The sequence below is a fragment of the Mesoplodon densirostris genome, chromosome 2 (assembly GCF_025265405.1).
Source record: "Mesoplodon densirostris isolate mMesDen1 chromosome 2, mMesDen1 primary haplotype, whole genome shotgun sequence".
NCBI classification, from domain to species: Eukaryota; Metazoa; Chordata; class Mammalia; order Artiodactyla; family Ziphiidae; genus Mesoplodon; species Mesoplodon densirostris.
The window spans coordinates 72,856,267-72,879,374 of NC_082662.1; positions in this window are offsets into that span (position 1 = coordinate 72,856,267).

Consider the following 23,108-nt stretch of genomic DNA (forward strand, 5'->3'; position numbering starts at 1 on the left):
CCAAGTCCTTTTATTTTTCTACATCCAGGTTGTATTTTAGATCCGTCCATTCCTATTTACTTCCATTACTACCATCTTAGTCCAAGCCACCCTTAGGCTACATCTCTATTATGTCAATGACCTCATCCTTAGTTTCCCCACTTGTTCTTGGTCTTGCTCCAGGCCAACCTCTGCAGCAGACAGGAGTGATCTCAATATGGAAACTAGATGAAGTCACTCCACCTTACCTCTTCCCCATGCTGAGACAACATGCAAACTCCTCCAAGGTCTCCATATTATACATAGGAGAAAGTCAGAATGCTTATCATTGCTTAGAGTCCCAAAATACTCTGGCTTTCTTACTTCTCCATTTATACCCCATAATTTCTAGTCCCGGCTTTCTTTTTGTTCCTAAATGTGCCAAATATTTTTCCTATGCAAAAGCATTGCACATGATGCTTTCTCTCCCTGCAATGTTTTTCCCCATCCCTCATATGGTAACTTTTTCATACTCTTCTATTTTCTTCATAAATCTGAAATATCCCTTGACCTTTCTCTATAATATTTTCTGGTCCTCCACTCATTATACTTATCTAATTTGTATCCTTCATAAAACATATTGTGGCCCACAATTAGATAGATAATGGTAATAAATTGAGATAGATAGAGACAGAGAGAGAGAGAGAGAGAGATACAGAAAGGTGGCCTTTGTTTACTTATTTAACATTTGCCTCCCCAATTTGACCATTACAGTGAAACTTCCGTGGTCTGTTTTGTCTACTGTAACCCTCAGCGTCAAAGTACTCAATAAATTGTTCTTGAATAAATAAAATACACTTTTCTCTTTTTTCATCACTTTTCATTGATCTTATATAACTAATTTGCATATATTTCTAAATTATTTCATTTAGATATACAAAAGTTCCCTCCCCTGACAGCTTTCTAGTAGGTACAAAAAAGAATAGAAGAGATAACATAAAATCCAGCTAGTGCAAAGCACTAAGAAAGCAATTTTTCAGGATTTTTTAATGCTAAAATGCATTTTTTACTCCTATTGACCACTGAATTTCTTATATTCCCATATATGACCAATTTCTAGATTTTTTTTTATTTTTTTAACTTTTTATTTTATATTGGAGTATAGCCGATTATTTATATTGATAGTTTCAGGTGCACAGCAAAGCGACTCAGCTATACATATGCATGTATCCATTCTCCGCCAGACTCCCCTCCCATCCAGGCTGCCACATAACACTGAGAAGAGTTCCCTGTGCTATACAGTAGGTCCTTGTTGGTTATCCTTTTTAAATATAGCAGTGTGTACATGTCAATCCCAAACTCCCTAACTATCCCTTCCCTCCACCCTTCCCCCTCTAACCATAAGTTCATTCTCCAACTCTGTGAGGCCGTTTCTGTTTTTTAAATATGTTCATTTCCATCACTTCTTTTTAGATTCCACATATAAGTGATATCATATGGTATTTCTCTTTCTCTGTTTGACTTACTTCACTCAGTACCACAATCTCTAAGTCCATCCATGTTGCTGCAAATGGCATTATTTCATTCTTTTTATGGCTGAGTAATATTCCATTGTATATATGTACCACATCTTCTTTATCCATTCCTCTGTCGATGGACATTTATGTTACTTCCATGTCTTGGCTATTGTAAACAGTGCTGCAATGAACACTGGGGTTCATGTATCCTTTCAGTCCATGTTTTTCTCCAGATATATGCCCAGAAGTGGGATTGCAGGGTCATGTGGTAGCTCTGTTTTGTTTTTTAAGGAACCTCCATACTGTTCTCATTAGTGGCTGTACCAATTACATTCCCAACAACAGTGTAGGAGGGTTCCCTTCTCTCCACACCCTGTCCAGGATTAACTGTTTGTGGATTTTTTTTTTAAATGAACAAGTACATGTAATTATCCCACCCCTTGTGACAGATATAAGGTATTTTACATTTTCCTCTATTATAAACAATATCTAGTTGAACGTCCATGTACATATATTTTTATGTACATATATCGTTATACTGTTATCTTGATATTATCTTAGATAAATTTCTAGAACTAGAATCACAAGGTAAATAAGTGTATGCATTTAAAATTGGTACATATTTCAAAATTTTTCTTCAGAAAGCTGGTTATGTTTCATACTCCATTTCTAACATTTTCACTAATGCTAATTTGTATGATTTCCCTTTATAATCTTAGTCAATTCAAGAAATGTAATTTTCTATTTTTTTTTTTTAGTTTCTGCTTTATAACAAATTTAATCCGTTATACATATACATATGTTCCCATATCCCCTCCCTTTTGCATCTCCCTCCCACCCTCCCTATCCCACCCCTCCAGGCAGTCACAAAGCACCGAGCTGATCTCCATGTGCTATGAGGCTGCTTCCCACTAGCTATCTACCTTACGTTTGGTAGTGTATATATGTCCATGCCTCTCTTTTGCTTTGTCACAGCTTACCCTTCCCCCTCCCCATATCCTCAAATCCATTCTCTAGTAGGTCTGTGTCTTTATTCCTGTCTTACCCCTATGTTCTTCATGACATTTTTTTCTAAAATTCCATATATATGTGTCAGCATACAATATTTGTCTTTCTCTTTCTGACTTACTTCACTCTGTATGACAGACTCTAGGTCCATCCACCTCATTACAAATAGCTCAATTTTGTTTCTTTTTATGGCTGAGTAATATTCCATTGTATATATGTGCCACATCTTCTTTACCCATTCATCCGATGATGGACACTTAAGTTGTTTCCATCTCTGGGTTATTGTAAATAAGGCTGCTATGAACATTTTGGTACATGACTCTTTTTGAATTATGGTTTTCTCAGGGTATATGCCCAGTAGTGGGATTGCTGGGTCATATGGTAGTTCTATTTGTAGTTTTTTAAGGAACCTCCATACCGTTCTCCATAGTGGCTGTACCAATTCACATTCCCACCAGCAGTACAAGAGTGTTCCCTTTTTTCCACACCCTCTCCAGCATTTATTGTTTCTAGATTTTTTGATGATGGTCATTCTGACTGGTGTGAGATGATATCTCATTGTAGTTTTGATTTGCATTTCTCTAATGAGTAAAGATGTTGAGCATCCTTTCATGTGTTTATTGGCAGTCTGTATATCTTCTGTGGAGAAATGTCTATTTAGGTCTTCTGCCCATTTTTGGATTGGGTTGTTTGTTTTTTTTTTTGTTATTGAGCTGTATGAGCTGCTTATAAATTTTTGAGATTAATCCTTTGTCAGTTGCTTCATTTGCAAATGTTTTCTCCCATTCTGAGGGCTGTCTTTTGGTCTTGTTTATGGTTTCCTTTGCTGTGCATAAACTTTTAGGTTTCATTAGGTCCCATGTGTTTATTTTTGTCTTTATTTCCATTTCTCTAGGAGGTGGGTCAAAAAGGATCTAGCTGTGATTTATGTCATAGAGTGTTCTGCCTATGTTTTCCTCTAAGAGTTTGATAGTGTCTGGCCTTACATTTAGGTCTTTAATCCATTTTGAGCTTATTTTTGTGTATGGTATTAGGGAGTGATCTAATCTCATACTTTTACATGTCCCTGTCCAGTTTTTCCAGCACCACTTATTGAAGAGACTGTCCTTTCTCCACTGTACATTCCTGTCTCCTTTATCAAAGATAAGGTGACCATATCAATTTCTAGATTTATTGGAATTTTCATTTAAATGCTTTTCCATTTATTATCTTCTATCATCAAAATGAAGCAGATGGTTAAGTCTGCTTCTGTATTGTTTGTGTCTTGAGCAAAATGTTTAAAAATCCATTCAAATCTTGTTTTAATGTAAGAAGCAGTGTAGGTAACTTTGCAAGTACACATAAACATTTCTCATGTTATTTCACTCCCAGCTTCTAGCCAAAACATTAAAAAAAGAAAAAGAAAAAAAGGCTGTTCTTGCAATCCTTGCAGAATTTCAAGGCTTAGTCGAAGAGGAAAGTCCCCAAAATCTTTTCAGAAATCCTGTTTGGGCGCCATTCCCAGCCTAATTTTGCAGACCAAGATGTTTAGGCAGTCCTGGTATGCTAGGGATAAGAAGTTGAGGATTTTTATCTGAATGAAACCCAAACTCCAACCCTAATTAACATACTGCAACATTGTTAACTCCTTGACTATGTTAGACATTGGTTTAGTTCAACTAATTCCACCTCTGGAATACTGCCTCTCATTTATGTTCTTGCTGATTGCTTATATTTTCATTTCCGCTCTCCCATTGCTTTTCAAAGGATAGAAGTATTGTCCCACTTTTTGTTGCTAGGCAAACATATCTGGAGTTAACACAAAGAAAGCAAAATTACTAAAGTCAGATAACATAGATATGGTAACAGGAACTTCTGGAGCTTTCTGTTTTATCCATTTTTCCCTCTCTGATGACTAAGGATGGTGCAAAAGATGTGACACTTTATTACTTTATTTATATTGCTTGATACATTTTGGAGACAGGAATACTGCTATATATATATATATATATATATATATATATATATATATATATATATATATATATATATAAATTGGACTTAAGTTCATAGTCCCCTATGTAGAAAGCATGGACTGGCAAGATTAGTGCGAATTCTGTATGTGTTTATATGACCAAGTATATATGTAATTGATGCTTAGAAGCTATTCATCTGTAAGAATATGCCCTAGATTCTTTGAAATCCCATCAAAGAAAATCAGCAAAGGACACATATTCTCTGTCCCTCATCCCAAGACCGCTTTACATGTGTATGCACTTTTTGATCCTGTTGCCTTCAAACCTTCAAACCTTTAAATCTTTAAATTTCAACTTGCATTACCTGTTGCTAGCACTGCTGCTATTCCCTCATTACTATTTCACTCGGAGTTCTAGAGCCTAGTATGAAGTCAAATGTAAAGTGACAAGTGAGAACCAAGGGGCTTCAAAGTACAAATTGTATATGATCTTCTTGCCATACAGAATGGTGTCATTGTCCTACTAAATTAGCGCATCTACGCTCTTCTACTCCAGAGAATTAGCAGCATGAATTCTATTCGACAGCTAATGGGAATTCTGGAGAGACTTGGAAGCATTACTTAGAAGTAGCAGAAGTAGGGAGTTCCTAAACTCCCCATATAAATACTTTCCTTAGATCATAAACATACCATTTATTAAACTGAACAATTATTTACTGAGCATCTCTCCTAAATGCTGGGTATAAAAAAAACAAGGAAAAGTAAAAACTCTGTCATGAAGTTTGCATTCTGGTTGGGAAGACAGTTAACAAATAAATGAAAAAATACAACGTCTATTAGGTCAGAGGATGGTTAAGTGCCATAGAGAGAAGTAAGTCAGAGAAGGAGAATAGGGCTGGGCTGGGGATGGGGGATGTTGAGCAGTGGATGAAATTTTAATAGTGATCAAAGAAGTCTTCACTACACTACTTGAAAGACATTTTGAAAAAATTGTGAAAGAGTCACATAGGTAGGATGTTTAGGGGAAGGGCACACTAAGGCAGAGGGAATGGTAGATGCAAATGCCCTAAAGAGGGTGCATACCTTTTGTGTTGGAGGAACAATGAGAAAGCCAGAGAGGCTCAAGGGGAGACAGTAAGGGAGCATGTGCAGAATATGATGTCAGAAGGGTCAGGAGTAGGGGGAAGGAAGTCCAGGTAGGGCCTTGAAGTCCATGTGAGGTCTTTTGCAGTTAAGCTTATTCTGAATGAGATAAGAAGGCATTGGAGGTATACTACTTCCTAGGACTGTCTTAACAAATTACCACAAACTAAGTGGCTTAAAACAACAGATATTTATTCTCCTTTAGTTCTGGGGGTCAAAAATCCAAAATAAACATGTGGGCAGTGCTATGCTGCCTCCAAAGATTCTAAGGGAGATTTTTCCTTGCCTCTTCCTGCTTTGGGTGGCTCTAGGCATTCCTTGGTTTTGGACAACATCACTCTAGGCTCCATGTTCACATGGCCTTCTCCTCTGTTGTCACTCTGTCTTCTCCTCCTCTATCTCTTATACGGACACCTTTTATTGCATTTACAGCCCATCCCCATAATGTAGAGTGGTCTCACCTTGCAGTCCTTAATTACATCTACAAAGACACTTTTTTTTTCAAATAAAGTCACTTTCACAGTTTTAGGAGGTTAACATGTATACCTATTATTTTGTGGCAGCTATTATTCAGTCTATTACATAGAGTTTTAAGTAGAGTGGCAAGATCTGACTTATATTTTCACAGGTTCATTCTATTTCCTGTGGTGAAAATAGTCCATAAGAAAAAGAGAAAGACTGCACAGCAGAATCTAAGAGACCATAGGACACAAAGTAATAATTCAATTGAGTATGCAGTCTGTACCTAAACATTAAAAATGGAGGTGGTGAGAAGTGTTAGATTCTAGAGATACTTTAAAGATGACAAAATTTACAGAAGATTTTATGTGAGGTATAAAAGAAAGAGTAGAGTCAAGGATGAATCCAAGGCTTGGGGCCTGATATCTGTGAGATATTATTGATATATATGGTAGGAATGTCTCCTTTCCTCTAAAGCTTTTATACTACTGGGATCAAGGTCATTAGCTAGTTGTTACTCCTCTTCCATCAGGTCTCAGGTTGGATGTCATTTCCTTCCAGAAGTCTTCCTCAACTTCAATAGATTGAATTAACATGTCTCTGTGCTCTGTACCCTAAGTTTATCTCTATGATAGTTTTATTTTTTTGTCATTTGACTTAGTTTGTTTTTGCAGACCACCTCAAAAGTCAGTGATATAAAACAGCTAAAAAGTGATATAAAACATCTAAAAAGATGTATTTAGTTCATGATTTTGCAGAATGACAATTGGCTTAGCTTGACTGTTCTGGACTATGGACTATATATCTTGGCTGGACTTGCTCATGCATCTGCAATTATCTAGTGAGTCAGTAGTGGCTGGTTGGTTCATAATGACATCAGGTGAAATGGATGAGATGACTGGGGTCTCTCGCATGGGGTCTCTCATCTCCACAGGCTGGCCTAAGCCTGTTTACATAGCAGTCAAAGGGTTTCAAGAGCATGAGAGCAGAAGCTGCAAGGCTTCCTTAAGTCTAGGTTCAGAGCGGGCACAGATTCACTTCCATTAAATTCTATTGGTCAAAACAAGTCATAAAACCAGTCCAGAATCAAGGGATGAGGAACTAGACTCTACTCATCTACTGGAGAACCTACTAAGTATTGTGGCAATTTTTGCAATCTGTTGCATCATTTAATATAATTGACTACTTGGGTGTTTCTCTTCCTTGTTAGCTACTCCACAAGCAGGGAAACAACTCTCTCTTTCTTCACTATTAATCCCAAAGTAGACTTTGAATGCATACTTTTAAAGAAGTGAAAGTATGAATGAATGAAGGAGAGAGTCAATTGGTAGACAAGCTATAATGCAACTCTCTGTAAATGTCATGATCACTTAGTCTGCTTCCACTCTCTTGAGTCTGCATCAGAATCTTTATACACACAGTTATCTATAACCTGTGTCTGCAGGTGCAGTAAATTATTGTTTCAAACTAAAGATCTGAATTAATGCGGGCATATACAGTAAATGGTCAAGATAAGCATTACTTCCAAAATTAAACATTATAAATACTTGAAATAACTTTTTAAGGGGGTTAATTGCCTATATATAGCCAATTTTTATATAATTGGCTTTATGTAAAACTAGAACAATGAATTATTGTAAGGTTATTTTTTGGAATAGTTATTTTTGTATGTACAAGTTAACGATACACTTACTTCTTTAGTTATACCAGGTATTATGTTGACCCAGTTTTCTTTAAGGTTCAGAGTTCAGGTAAGTTTCTTCTTTGCATAGGTCACATGAGTTTCTTTAGGAATGCCTTACAGAAACCAAAGCTTTTCAAAAGAATTCTTTTCTTCCTTACTGATTTTCATTTTCGAATCTAAAATGCAAAGGATTCATTAATGGCAATATGCCTCTACTGTTAAACAATGCCATTGTCTGGGAGACTCCCAGTGTTTTATAAATGGAAAAGGCAGCAAGCTGTTATCCTTTTTGCAGTGAAAACATGTAAGTACCTTGGAGATAGAGGTAAGAATTGAATTTAAAATCCCATTGCCCGATCATTTTTACTAATGACTTCATTCCTAAAGCCCCATTCATTTTTCTCTGTTACTCCATATATCACAAAGAATTTACACTACCTATCAACAAGCTCCTTTTCGAGTCTCTTACATCCTTCAGACTCTCTTTAATGTGAACCTCCTTCGACACTGAACCTGAATGTCTTCCAGAGCCTTATTGATCTAAGTACATCAACATGTTGTTTGTGCTGCTTGTCTGTTGCAGTTAGTGTAATAAGTCTATTGGACTACTCAGCTCTGTGTTTGGTAGTGTGCCTATGTTTTCAGTACACTAGTGGTGTGGAAACAAAGTAGTAATCTGAGAAGCAATTCAGTGAGAGCAACTCCTGGAGAAAGTTAGGTCTCTGAAGAATGTTTTACTGTTCCAAGAACAAGCACATCTGGAAAGTAGAAACATAGAGAAGATCTATGAATATAGGAAGAGTAAGAGTTCAGTTCTTTGGAAACTGAAGGAGAAAGAGAAGTTGGTTCCGAATCAAGTATTGTTGACTGTTAGAAACTTGAGTCTGCTAAGTTTTATCTATGACTTTTATCAGGGACCTAAGCCTATGAAAGTTGAAGGATGGAGGAGGCTGGGTTGGGCAGGGAAAGCCTCAAAGGAGTCCTGCACTGGGCAGAAATGGAAAAGTCTTAAGAGCCCCATTATGCTTATTTATAGTCTAAGGACTGCCCAAGGAGGTGAATGGTGAATGTGCTAATAGCTGGAGACTGACAGCTAACTTCACTCCTTGCTACAGAACCACGAGGTTTTTCTTGAAGAGACATCTACGTGACATACCTCCTTGACTGCCATAGAAGTTTAAGTAGTTTAAAAATATTTGGGGAAGAGGTGAATGTTGAACTAAACTGCACTCTTTCCACATCCATGGGGGTCAGGGAGGGGCTACAATCCAAAGATAATTTAAAAGAATCCTATTGTATTCAGTCATTCTGTTAATCAGCATAATTTTGTAATCATTTGTGGTTTGGGTGCTCTTTTTGGAGGTTTTACTTGTCATTGTGTTTATGGGAAATTGACAGTTATTAATTGTTTTTAGACTTGAACCAGTCCTTATTAGAATTCAAATATATTTTCCACTACTGGGTCCAATATCTATGTAACCATTTACCTTACAGTGAATTTTACTGTAAGTGTAATATTTACAAGAAGCAATTTGTCATTCCTGGGTTAAGTATAGAAACTTCAATATTTTCTGGATAAATATGTCAAAATAGCCAAGATTCAAGCAATAGAAGAAAATGGGAAACTTATAATACAGCATTTTATATTAGAGTTGGGAGATTTGCTATCTGGTTTGACTCTGTTATCGTTATTGCTTTTATAAATATGATTTTCCAATTATTAACCATCATTAGTATTAATGGCATTAATGCTGGTAATCTGTCTCACTAAGGATTTCAAAGTGCTGTATTTTTTATATGCTAAATGAGTTCCAGGGCTCCAGCGGTGATTTCTACCCTGATTTGCTTCATCACAAAGTCTCCAAACACAATTAAGTTTAATTCATATATCTGTATGCCATACAGCACTTTAGGTTAGGGAATGGGGTGGCAGATTCTCACAAACAATTTGGGGATATTTCAACTCCCCAAAGACTTAAATCTCTAATCTAATTGGCAATACATCCCCCTTTTCTCACTGGGGACAGCTCTCCTTGTCATTTAAATATATGCTTATGTGTGTGTTTGCAGGGGTGGGGAGCCCAGGTGAACATATGTACCAGGTGTACAGAGTAAGAAGAAGGACGAAGGTCCAAGACTAAGGCCCAGAGGTACAAAGGCTCTGTAGTGCTTGTGTCTGTGCCTCCTTTCTGTGACGTGGTCCTCAGTTCTTCCCTCACGTTTCAGTCACACCTCTCTCCGTTTCCCCTCATCCTTCCATTCTGTGCTCTGAGCAGGCTGTCCCAGCTGGCTGTCTCTCTCAAGCCTCCCTGCCTCTGTACCATGTTTACTGAACCTAGAACACACCTGTAGCCTCTCCTCTTGCACCTCTTACTTGTCCGAACAGCTCCCATTTTGCCTTCATGAGTCTCATCAAACATTGTCCAGTTCATAAAGGTTTTCTTAATTACTCCAACTGTGCTTTTCCTCTGTGTTCTTTTCCTTTGTACAGATATCCAGTATTAGGATCAACCTGTTCACATACCTGTTTCCATCATCTCCACTAGAAATTAGAGCAAGGATCATCTATTATCTTTTCTTTTCTTTTTTTTTTTAATATTTTTTTATTTATTTGGTTGCACTGGGTCTTAGTTGCGGCAGGTGGGACACTTAGTTGTGTCTCACGGGCTCCTTTGTTGTGGCATGCAAACTCTTAGTTGCAGCATGCATGTGAGATCTAGTTCCCTGACCAGGGATCAAACCCAGGCCCTCTGCATTGGGGTGAGGAGTCTTATTCACTGTGCCACCTGGGAAGTCCCCATCTATTTTCATATATGTAGTCCAGGTTTTTGCTAACAAAACTCAATCCACTTTGTTGAATGACTAAATGAGTCCTTGTTCCTCATCCCAGTGCACCAGGGGCCAGCACCTCCACGTTACTCTCTGAGTGCCTGCTGCAGAGTCTCTCACATACTGAGACATCCAAGTGCACACGAGCACAGGTAGAACACCATCCTTGTTAGGATTTCATCCCCACACAATCCTATATACCAAATGGGCTTTTATGCATCCTCATTGAAATCTGGCTTTTCCTTGGCATTGCTGATCTTCAGCAAGTTACTAGAAGCAAGGGTCTCTGATAGAATAATTAAAACAACTATGAATCCATGTGTTACTCTAAGTGTAAACTTGATGTGTTAATACTGGCAGTAGTATGTGCATTGAAAAAGAGAATGGGAAGCCAATAAAACATAGAAATGAACCCCTAATGGTGGCATTTCAGGAAATAAGAAGGGACAGATGGGAAGATATTTCTGGACCAGGAGCTTCTGGGTGCCCTTCACGTCATACCACACAAGCCATTTCCTATCCCCGTACATCAGGTGGATCTGCTGCTACAACACTGTCTAACCCTCCTGAGAATAGTATTTCTATTTCTGTCTTTTATAAAAAGGTAGAAGCACCAGCCCTTCTGGTTGTCAGGGACCAGGAAGAAGCCTTCCTCATACAATGGCCAGAAAAAGCCAAGAACAGACAAAGAAGTCCACCTTTTTCTACATCTAATAGACACCGTAATAACACTTCCCAGTTCAAAGAGACGCAATCAAGTTCAATGGAAACAGATTTATAATAATTGTAGCAAGAGGTTACACTGATTAAGTGTTTACCAAGGTGCTATGCTAAGCCCTTTCCTTTTTTCCTTACACCAACAATATAATAAAGGTTATTTTATTATCCCCATTTTACAAACAAGTAATTTGCCCATGGTCACAAAGCTGGTAATTGTCCGAGTCAGCACTGGTGCTCAGAAAATTGTTACTCAAATCCTAAACATACCTTTTTATCTCTGGAACGTACCCCCTGGTATAATGAAGAAGGTACCTAATTAAGCTTACATGTCAATATACAATCCAGCACTGCTGCTATTGTTATTACAATCCTATATATGACAAGACATTTAAATTATATTTCATTCCTTTTATTTCATGTCGGTACAAGAAGAGATTATAATTTCTGAATCTAATTTTTACATGAAACAACTGGTAGAGAGAATATAAGTGCTTTGCCATTATTTCCAATATATTTTCTACAAACATTTAGGAAACATCTAAAATATGTAAAGAACACTTTCAAAATGTTTGAGGAAACAGTTTAAAGGATATTACATGGTCCCTGACTCCAAAGAGTTTACAACCTGAAAAGTACCATTAAGACCTCAGTAACATTCCAAATCTGACCTGTTTACAAGTTGTTTCCAAACTAATATCAGAAACCTGAGAACTCACCCATCCACTCAGAGAGCGATCAGACTATTGGATGTCAGAATCATAAAATAACTACTGTCTTCACCCTTTTACTTTCAAGCAATTGTTTCCTAAACACAGTTATAGTCACTAAGTCTGCAGACTTCAGAAATTCCAGATCTTCACTAAATCACATGGAAATATATGTTGGCATATTCCTGGAGATTTCTTTTAAAGTATCATTTCTGTCCATCAAATCAAAGTTCCTGTAAGTATCCTGTTTTTAAATTCTTTATCTTTCCTGACAGGAAAGATGTGGGTTCCCAGCGACAGCAAAAATCTAACTGGTCTCCTTACTACTTTCTGCAAATATCACGCACATGGTTTTGCTGAGAGTTTTAGTGTCATTTGTTGAAACACATTTAACTGATGTCATTTGGTTTACGCCAAGTTAATACTGGCTTCCCCAAGGCTATGATCAATTCAGTCAACCAGCTCGTTTGACTGATTTTTCCTTTGAATTTGACCTAATTCCCTCGCTGTTTTGGGTATCCACAGACACCTTTACACAAAGAGAAGGCAGGCTTCCTGTTAACTTGCTAAATGAGGGTTATTCTTTTCTTCTGAGATCGGCCACGGACTTATTAAGTGACCGGTGGCAAGAATTACAATCATATGCTCCCTTCTTCTCTTTCTCATTCCAAAATGAGAATATGAATATATAAAGCTCTGAAGATGCTAAATGGGAAATCAAACAATTGTATACTTTAAGGTACATCTGTATTGTATAGAAAAACGGATTTCTTCTGTTCTGAAATGCCAGCAAGAGACAATATGAAGGGGAAAAAAAGAAACAGTTAGCAACTTAAATTAAAAAGCGCTCTTTTTTTAGTTGTACATTTGGATCCTTTCAGATCATTAATCATTAATAAATATTTACATACCATTTTCTTTTTATATTGCAGTAGCTACCACTAGCTCTTTAAAAGTTAACAGGTATTAATTTTCTTTCAAAATAAATATTCTGTTTAACAACCAAATCTAGGTTTCTTTACTGACACATATTCCAGTCGAGTCAAAGGTCTGATCTCATTCAAAACTCAGCGTTTTATCCAAATTTGTTTACCTGTCTACTAATCAAAAGATTTTCAGTATCTAAAATCCTGATGATAGAACAGTCATATAATGTTCATAAAAATCGGATCAGGTGGAGCATCCGCTGATCTGAGTAAATTGTTCCCTACGATTAACCAGTTCTTAATGACAGCATTTTTTATCTTACAGCTGTGACATGAAGAGGGAGCTGTAGCTCTTCGGAGACAGTTCTGCCGGCGCCAGCTCATGCACGCTTTCCGATCGCGTGTCTGTTTCTCTTTCTCTCTCCCTCTCTTGCGCTGCCCCTCATTCATTCACTCTTCCATATCTTTGCCATTGTGCCAGCTCAATTTAAATGTATCTGCTCTGTATCTGTTCAAGTGGAGATAATCCATGCAAATCAGGAGCAGTGGCTTTCAATGCCTGGTTCACAGAGAGGACTCAGCTTGAGGAGGTCACTCGTTCACAGCCGCTCCTCCCATTATATTTTTCCCCTTATTGCAGAATTGCTGTATGTATACAGTGACTGAAAGGACTCAATTTACTGCAACTGCTGCCTGGCTTTACTTACAACTTTTTTTTTTTTTATAAAGGAACTTACCTCCATCTGTCTTTTCAAGGTAGGAAGTCTGATTCTTCTAAAGACGTGTGTAATGCCTCCACTGTCTGCTCATTATCAAATGTCACTTGAATGCTTTATATTGTTGCTGGCATTAGGCACAAATGCTGTGATTCCAGGTGCCTCACGCTTTTGTTACTTAACCGTATAGGTACAATTGTTTAAGTGCTGGGGAATTGTAATGTTTATTTTTCCTGCAGCCAGTTTCAGTTTGACAACGCCAGAAAGATGATAGTGTCCACTCTCTAATATAGAAATACAAACCTCTATCAAGTTTTCCTTCTTAAAAAAAAAATCTCTTAGTATGTTTTAACTTATCATGCATCCTGGCCGGTAATAGCCAAGTGTACAATTCAACCGTGCTTTTTTTTTTTTTTTTTTTAACCTGGAACATTCCTGCAGCATTTTCTGTGAAAAAGAACTAACTGTTGAAATGTTTTTAACAACAACAAGAAAAGGATAGATTTTACTTCATTCTGCTGCAAAGCAAGAAGCTGAAGGCCTTATTGCTAACAAGCCTGTCAGATAGATTTATTCTTCACAATTCATAGATTGTTACTAGGCTATGTGGAAGTTAGGATTCAGTTACTGTCATTATACATGCTATTATTTATTGCTTTGAGATTGAAATTGCTTTATAAAAAAGTTTAATGTAACAAGGCTAAAAACAATCTTATGTTTGTATAACACCGTTTGATATCATCTTTTAAGACTGATTTCAATAGCCAAATGCTTACTTTTGGATTAAAAATGAATGTAAGAGGCTAACAAGATTTGACGATATACGTGTTGATTTATGAAGGCAATTCCTGGGCTTACATTACTTCATATGTGTTTCCTTGAAGTTACTTGTAATGATTTTTTAATCATTTTTCAGTCATTTCAATTTTAAAACATACTAAATGTCTATGCAAAAATCTCTTTTTGATTAGTACAAATATAATTATAATATTCCAGTTATAATTTAGATTTCAATAAACCTAATATGTCTTTGAAAGCACTCCTTATTAATATCATTTTACATTTATTATCTTATTTTTCTGACAAGGTTTGACATGCAGCTATGACAAGACTATTTAATCTCTTGTACAGTATAGAATTGAACATAAACAGTAAACAAAGTTGACAGTCCTGAAGAGAAAAAGATCCTCTGGTATACTGAATAGTTCTGATGACATAAATCTTAGATTTCATCTTCTAGGTAGATACTTGTAGTTAGTGGAGTTCGAGGGAAAAAAATTATTATCCACATAAAAAACTCAGTGCCAAAAATGTGCAGTTCTTTTTCTTTTTGATACAGAGTCTTCCGTTTTCAAAAAATGCACTCTGATTTTTGAGTACAGTACAAGGTATGAAGCCCTGTCATTGTTAGCATAAAGAAGACATCTACACAAGTATTACTGTGCAGGGGGCAATCTTTCTGTCTTTGGAATTTGTTAGGTTACTATACATAGAATTTAACAGATAAATATGTTCTGCTCCGTGGCATTTTAGTGATCCTATTGGTATGCAGGCTACTCTGCTAGGGTAGCAACAGAAAAAAAAAAAAGATATATGTTTTATAGCAGTGGGTAATAAAAGCCCTTCACAGTGAGAGAAAAGGAATTTGACTTATTTCTTATACAGTAATTAGAATTTCTTTAGAACTCTTTGAAATATTGAGTGATAAAGCAAACTGAGCCTTCCCAAGAAAGGCTAATTGAATTTATCTATTCTAATCATGTAGTTGTCCATGAATATCTTCTTCCCAGACACTGTCACTGGAGGATTCCATTCACATCTTCAGTATTACAGGGGAGAAGAAAAAGGATTGGCCACTAATGGTAGAAGGTGATTCTTTCATAATTAAAACGACTTTGAGAGAAGCAACAGACACAGGAAAACCTTAACAGATGGAAAGGTGTGTGGGATTGCCTGGCTGTGTGAACTTGAGACTAGTGTGAAACTAAAGGATGCCCTTTCAGAACAAAGGAACGCCATGTAATACTCTGTCAGCAGTCAAGCTGAGTATAGATATAAAAAGTGGCTAGGGAGATCTTTTGGGGACAGAGAAAATGCAAACAAGGAGGCATTCTCTTTTCAACCAAATTACTAGTATTTGATAGGTATGACGGCATTCCCCCATGGAGTCTCCAACCATCATTTCACAGAGTTATTTCAAAAGCACATATTTTATAGACTTTCACATTTGTTTGCAAACCTCCTAGGAAACTCTCCAAAGACCTAACTTGTATGCCCTAAGTTAGGTTTTACTGTGCATCCTAAATAAAATGGTCACAGTCTTCAACTCCCCTAGGTTTCTTTTGCTTCCTCTGTCAACTTGCCGTTCCTCTAGTAACTCATTCAAGCAACTGTTCAAGATAAGTTACATTTTATTCCATTTTAGTGTGCCTTGCAGCAGAATCTATAGAACTGGTAAACCTTGTAGCTGTATATAACACCATGTTGTTATTCCCACCTGGCTCTTTTCTGCTGGTTTTACTGAGTACAGTTAAAAAGATAAATTATCATCTTAAAATGATGCTATAGAGGGCGTTAATAAGTTCTCTGTAACTTCAGAAGTGTTCAGTCGGGCCAAAGAAACTTGCAACCCTGCCTGAGGGAAAATAATGTGTTTCATCAGCAGACATTCAATGCTTATATCATCTGTAGACGTGAAAAATTTCTCAGGAAGGATTGTATCATACCGTATTTATTTTCTAAATCTTGAAACTCATTGCTGTGTGTGAATTAAATGTAATGTTAAGTGAAAACTCAGCAGATACTAATTGTCTCATCTGTCCTAATTTAATCTGTATAACACTATGAGGTCGATGGAACCATCACCCGCATTTCATAGATAAAGGCACTGAGGTACAGAGAAGTTAAATAACTTAGCCAAGGCCACAGAGTTGTAGTAAAACTGAGATTTGAACCCATCTGCTTTGAAACTGGCTTTGAAACATCACACAATAATGCCTTCTTGGCTAATTAGCTCAGATAACTAAATACATAAGGACGTCCCTACACCTCATAGCAAAAACATTACTATTTACCCATTTGTAGTCTTGGTTCAAATATCTGATTCTGATTTTTCAACTCTTCACAGCTCTTCACTCCTATCTGTATTACATCATAGCAGAGGTTTTTTTTCAAGTATTGTCATTTAATACATGCCAGAAATGGTTACTCTTGCAGAACATTAGTCTTTTACCTCAAGGAGTTAAGAACTAAATCAGATCTGTAATTGACTGGCTTGTCTACTGACAGCCTTTGAAGCATTAACCCCCCCGCCCAACACCTGCTTTTTTTTCCCCCTGTCTAAAGAACAAGATTGACATCTCTTTATATGTTTGGAATTTTTCACTGGTGTAAAGTGTTTGGTAATGATGGAAATTAACCTGAGGCTTTATCTAACTACCTTTCCTTGAAACTCCATTGAAGTTCTGGTAACAATTAAAATTTTCATACAAACAACTGTTTCCTTCAGAAAAAATATCTTCTTCTGTCTTGTCATCTTTCTTCAAAATCTCCTGGGTAGTGAAAAGAAGCCCTTTCCCTTGTCTTTCTTTCCATGGGCACATATGAATGAAAATTTCCCCCGTTGAAATATACCAGCGCATTCCAAAAGCAGATAAAGAACACAAATGAAGTGAAAATGCATTTTTAAATGGTGAGACTCTGAAACACTGAACTGATAACTATCTGTCCTTGTGTCGGAAGGTATTGTCTCCTTAGGGAGAAATGAGCAAGAACAGGTCCATACGGGGAAGCATTTGTGGCTTTAGTTCTGTCTGTTTATTCTGAATAACTTGGACTCTCTCCTGCTGTTCCTCACCCCACCCCTCCTGTGAAAGAAGATGAACTATTATACACAGAACTCATAGAAACCTAATTTAAAGACTGTGTTCATTTGACCTTCGAATATCAAATATGCAGTGTAAACAAAAATCTGAACAGGATTAACACATAATCAAGTGGCAGAAATGTGGGAAACATGGGTCAATAGCAACCGAGCAAGTTACACATTTCTCCAGTAACAAATGGGAAAAAAAAAAAATTGATGTCTTTCTGTGATACCAGCATGCTTTTTAGATCTTATTTGAAGTATCAAGCAGATGGACTGCCCTATATATCCAGATCCTCTATCTGCTGGCAGGCAGAAAGCCTGCGAACCTATCTTTAAAGTTATTTTAAAATATCAGTTTTGCCTGGATTAGCTAAGTTAGACATAGACCACTGGTACAGGAAAGGTTGGGAATTAATTTAAATTTGAGCTTACCCTTCCATCATCTCTTGCTGAGTGAGTTCCTTAGCCTGTGAGACATTCCTTTCAGACTTGATTTCTCTATTACTTGGTTGATATCCTTACCTTGAAAAAAAAAAAAAAGGTCAGAGGTGGGGTGGGAGGAGAACAGGGCATGGTGATTATAAGTTACGTGTTGATGTAAAAATTCAAAGGAGTTTAAAAATGACCTAAAACCATTGAAGGCCGTGTCCCTCATTGCTAAATTCATCAGCTGTGTAACTGAATTTTCTATCTAAAAGATGTTCATTTCCTGAAATTAAAAATAAAATCAAAAGATTGTTCTCATTCTGGAAAGCCTGTGAGAAAGGCAAAAAATATTCAGATAACACAATTCTTAAATATATTAGCAATCAGTTTGGACTGAACAGTTATTCACACATCTGCGCTCAAAAATAAATCTTCCCTAGCTTTTAAGAACCAGGTTTGGAAAGCAAAGCCAAAATTTGTAAGAAGCCTTAAACCAGGGTTGGAAAGTCTGGTTTGTTTGTTTATGGATGTTGTTATATATGTTACTTTCCTATCTATCCTCTCCCAGAAATATTAATCAAGTGTCTTTCCCACAGTCATTGAGACCTCTTCCCTGCATATTCACAGAACTTACAGTTTACACCACACAAGTCAGCCTCTAACCGTGTTTTTTTTAATATTTCCCTGTTTGTTTTATGGATTATATTCTTATATTTCAAGTAGCTTGTAAACTATTTAAGGGTAAAAATCATACTTACTTTGTGTTCTTAACAGACCTTGACTCAGTGTGAAGGTCAGAGAGTATTATTGATTCATATTTGAATGACTCACTGAATTTTTTAAAAATCTAGTTAGCTTAGTTTATATATTTTAAAAAAATTGTTTCAAGGGCAAAGAGAGGGACATCCATCCATTTAAGACCTAGCTATATTCTGGACACTGGACCTATGCTCGGACAGAATATGAAAGTTTACACCTGCTCAATTTTAAAAATAGCAACAGAAAAAGAGATTATTTCAATAGATAAGATTATATATATAATTTCTCATGTTTGGAAGTTAAAGAGAGAGGCAACTACTGAAGGAACTAAGGTGAAAGATCTAAGCAGGAGGAGAATGAAAAAGATAGAGAAAATAAGGCAATTTAGAAGGCAGGTGATGGAGGAATGGGGAAGGGAGAGAGATCTTGAGAGATGAGGAGAGAGGGTTTTAGAAGATGTTAAAGAATTCGGACCTTGGCATTTCTCGTTAACCACAGTTTACAGCTTTTTAACTTCTATGATTAAATCTTCATACACTATAAATGGAATAGAAATTGTAATTAATTTCAAAGAGAAATTATTTTCTGGCCTAAAGCTTTGGCTCCCTGGGAATGAACACACTAAATGGGGTTGGGACCCTAAATAAGGATGAAAGCAAAGAGGATATAAGGTGGCTTTTAATGCAAACTATACAGTAGTCAGTCCAGTAAGAAATCCCACAGAGGAAGTTTACAGCCATGAATCAAATTCTAAAAGGAGTTTGGTAAATCCAGTCTTACCCAGCAGACATCGACACCTAAGCAGGGTAGAGATGGAGCCTGTTGGAGGAATGGGTTTCAAGGCAGCTTGAAATGTACGATTGTCAACCAACGCACTCCTGGAAAAAGGCTGGGATGCGTGGAATAAGACAGGCTTCAGGAAGCATTGCTGGCAGAAGTAAAACAGAAGAAGCAGTTTGGGGTTCACCACCTGCATAGGAAGCAGGGCTCCCCATCTATCCCCTTCTGGGTGCCAAGATCCAGGAGAAACAAAAATCTCTTAGTTCCTCAGAGGATTCAGGGTAAAGGCACTAAAATTATGGCTGCCCCTCCGCATTGGGGTACTCTGGCCTTTTGCTAGAGATATTTTGCTGTCTCAGCTCACGGTCACTTCATTTTTGGTCCTTAGCCATGGAGATGTTAAAGATGATTTGTGAAATTCTTCTGATTAGCAAGTGAAAAGCCATTGCATACTGGCTACTGAGATTTTGTTGGATTCAGAGAGGGATAGAGCAGCCTGCAGATGACTATGGAGGCATTATTTCTAATTGATGCAAGAGATATAGGACATGGTTTAAAGTCTGCATCCTTAATTGGAAGACAAAAATCAAAGGCATTTAAAATCACGTGAACTGAGTTTACAGAGGAAGTATAAAGAAACAGAAAGAACACTGGCTTCAGATAGACAGACCTGGGTTGGAATCCCAGCTAACGGGAATATTATTTAGTCTCTCTGAGTTTCTGGAAATAAAAATACCCACTTCTCAGTTTTATAGTAAAAAAGGAAATGATATCTCCTATATGCTCCAAACAATGCTGAGATGGTGGAAGACATTTAATAGTACTTCCTCATATCATTTCATTTTCTATCCAAAATCAAATTTCCATAACTCTGGATCCCGCTCAGAGACATATGTATTTAGATGTTTCATGGCTTAATTTTAATTTGTAGCTAAGAAAAGAAAAGAGATCTGAGGGACAGCAGGGCACTGATCCTAACTGTTAACTTAGTATTTGAGGATAGTCAGACTTAAAATTCTTAGGTCTTCTCATGTGGCAGTGAGCCTGATTATAGCCGTGAATAGCAAATTCTTAGGAAAGATGCTTCCTATGCTAGGGGTTATATTTATAATTTTGATTAAAATTAATAGTTTCAACTACCTCTGTTTCCCAGGTCCTGATTTAATATCCTTAAGTCTTGATGCCTAAAGACCAACATGTGTTAATTTCTATGGCTCTTAAAATGGCATGTCTGTCTGTACTCTCAGGCACTTTAGTGACAGGAGCTAACTACAGACCTTGCTGAATTTCCTTCCGAGTAATATCTGTGCAGGCCACTATGAGAGTTCCCAATATCCAAGTTCAAAAGCCAGAATGAGAACTTTTGGAAGTGTTGTCTATGAATTAGTCCAACATAAAATCCATTCAAGAGAATTTTTTTTTTTAGTTCTTTTAGTTTTTTCTAATGTGTGAAGTGAGCACAGAGCACATATCAGAAGAAAAGAAGCATGAGAAAATCAGGAGGGTATTTCACAGCTTTGCAAGATTTTTCTGATTTCTTTGGAAGCTATGTAAATGCATTTCTTAAACACAGACTGTCGTTGATTTTTTTCCAATGTTCATTGATTACCTCGTCATTGCTTCATATATGTGTTCTCCCAAAACATCTAGTATCAATATTTCTCTCCCTCAATTCTGTCCCCAATCCATTATAAGTATATCATTAAAATCTGTTTAATTTCCTATGAAAGATTATATTAAGTGCACTTTTAGTGTAATTATATCAATAGTGGAAGATAAACATGTATTAGGCGGCGCAAAATGCTGATTAACTGTCAGGATAAATCTGTTTATTTCAGATATAGCAATCTGACAACCCCCTGGTGTTAATCGAGAAAGTACATGCTCGTGCCAGGTAGAGATTGGTGGGTTTCTGACAGCAAAATGCTCTCAATAGCCTCCTGCTGTGACATAATCTTCATCATATATAAACCCATATGCATGTGTATCTATGTAATAAAATGCAGACGTGGATCATGTGATTTAGGCATATGTGTGGATCATGTGCTTTAGGCATATGTGATACACTCATACTTTGGTGTTTTTGCACATATAGAAAACAATGTATTTTGAGAAGCACCAACGTCCAGTCTACATTAACAGCCCTGTGTAGAATGGAATGGCTTGAGAAAGGGGAAAGCGGATTACAGGAGTAGGCTGCTTTAGTTTGTGCCCAGGGCAGGGTTTGCCCTCAGTAATGTCAGCTCAGAACTATTTGTATTAATCCACAGAAAAAGGAAAGAGCCGGTACAAAGAAGGGGAATCAAGAAAGGGAGGTCTGGTATAGGATGTTCATCCGATTCTCAATGCAAACATGCTTCTTTTATTATTCTAACTTTTTTCCTTGAAATAGTAGTTTCTAAATATATCCTAGAAACACTGCTGACTGCCAGCTGCTATTGGGCACGAAGTTCCTCTTAATGAGATAAAACATCATCAGGAAGTCAACATGCCACACATGCCATGGCTGAATTTTACCAGGTTTTCGTGCAGCAGAAAATGAATTGAAATGAAAATGAATTGAATATTCAGGCACAGTTTGCCAATCTCTCTGAAAAATAATTTTGTCTGACTTTATTACATTGTGATCATTTCCTGAATGCCATAAAATGCTGAGTAGAATAATAAAAATTGATATGTATATTGACATTTCAGTTTTTCTAAATAGAAGCTGAGAAAATATAAACAGCATTTGGTCTTTGCAACTCTCCAGGCCAACAATTCATCTGCTGACAAATCACTTACTTTCAAATACCTCATTCGGCCTTAATATAAATGTCTTCTGAAATAATTTATCCCCGATAGATTATGCTCTTCTTCAGTTTGATTCAGAATTTACATGTGTAGTTTGCATATTTTTGCATCAGAGTGTCTGCTTTAAATTAGATAAAGGTCACTATCATTCATAATCAAGAAGAAGGTGGATTAAAGGTCAGAATTCAATAAAAAAAATCTGATTAGATGTAGAGTTTTGTTCATATGATTCGATATCATTGGATAAGTGGAAATCATGAGCCAACAAATTAACCTCGGTATAATGGGTGACTTGCTTTGCTGTTATCAAAAATATTCACAGATTGTTTTTTTCCCCAATGTATAACTTGTTTGTCTCTATGTAGCAATGACAGTCAATTCTGTTAATATTTTTACCAGGAAGAGTCTTTCATAATGTCATTTGGTTTTAGGAGTGACATAAATGACAATTTTATATCCAAAATAAAGTAGTAAGTTATAATGAATTAATAATAGACAGATGTGGATTAGAAAGTCTCTGGGGACTCTCATGAGAGTTACTTAGAAGTAACTCTCATGGTTACTTCTACCATTTTTTCCCTGAGATGTTTCCTAGTTCTTCCACTCTTTTTAAAGGATGGAGCTGTCACAGCACATTTCTTCTTTTACATACCATTTTATACCTCTCACATACACTTAAGAGCCCCTAAAAACCTTTCCAAATCTTGACATTTATCTACTCGGTATTTCTGTCTGTGATTAGAATGGATAAGTATAAAATAAATGTAGTCAGTGGCAGATAATTAGACTTTTTCAATTTGTTGAACTTTTTAGGGTATGCTTGACAATGACTTGAATAAGTGGAAAGAAGTTGAAAACAAA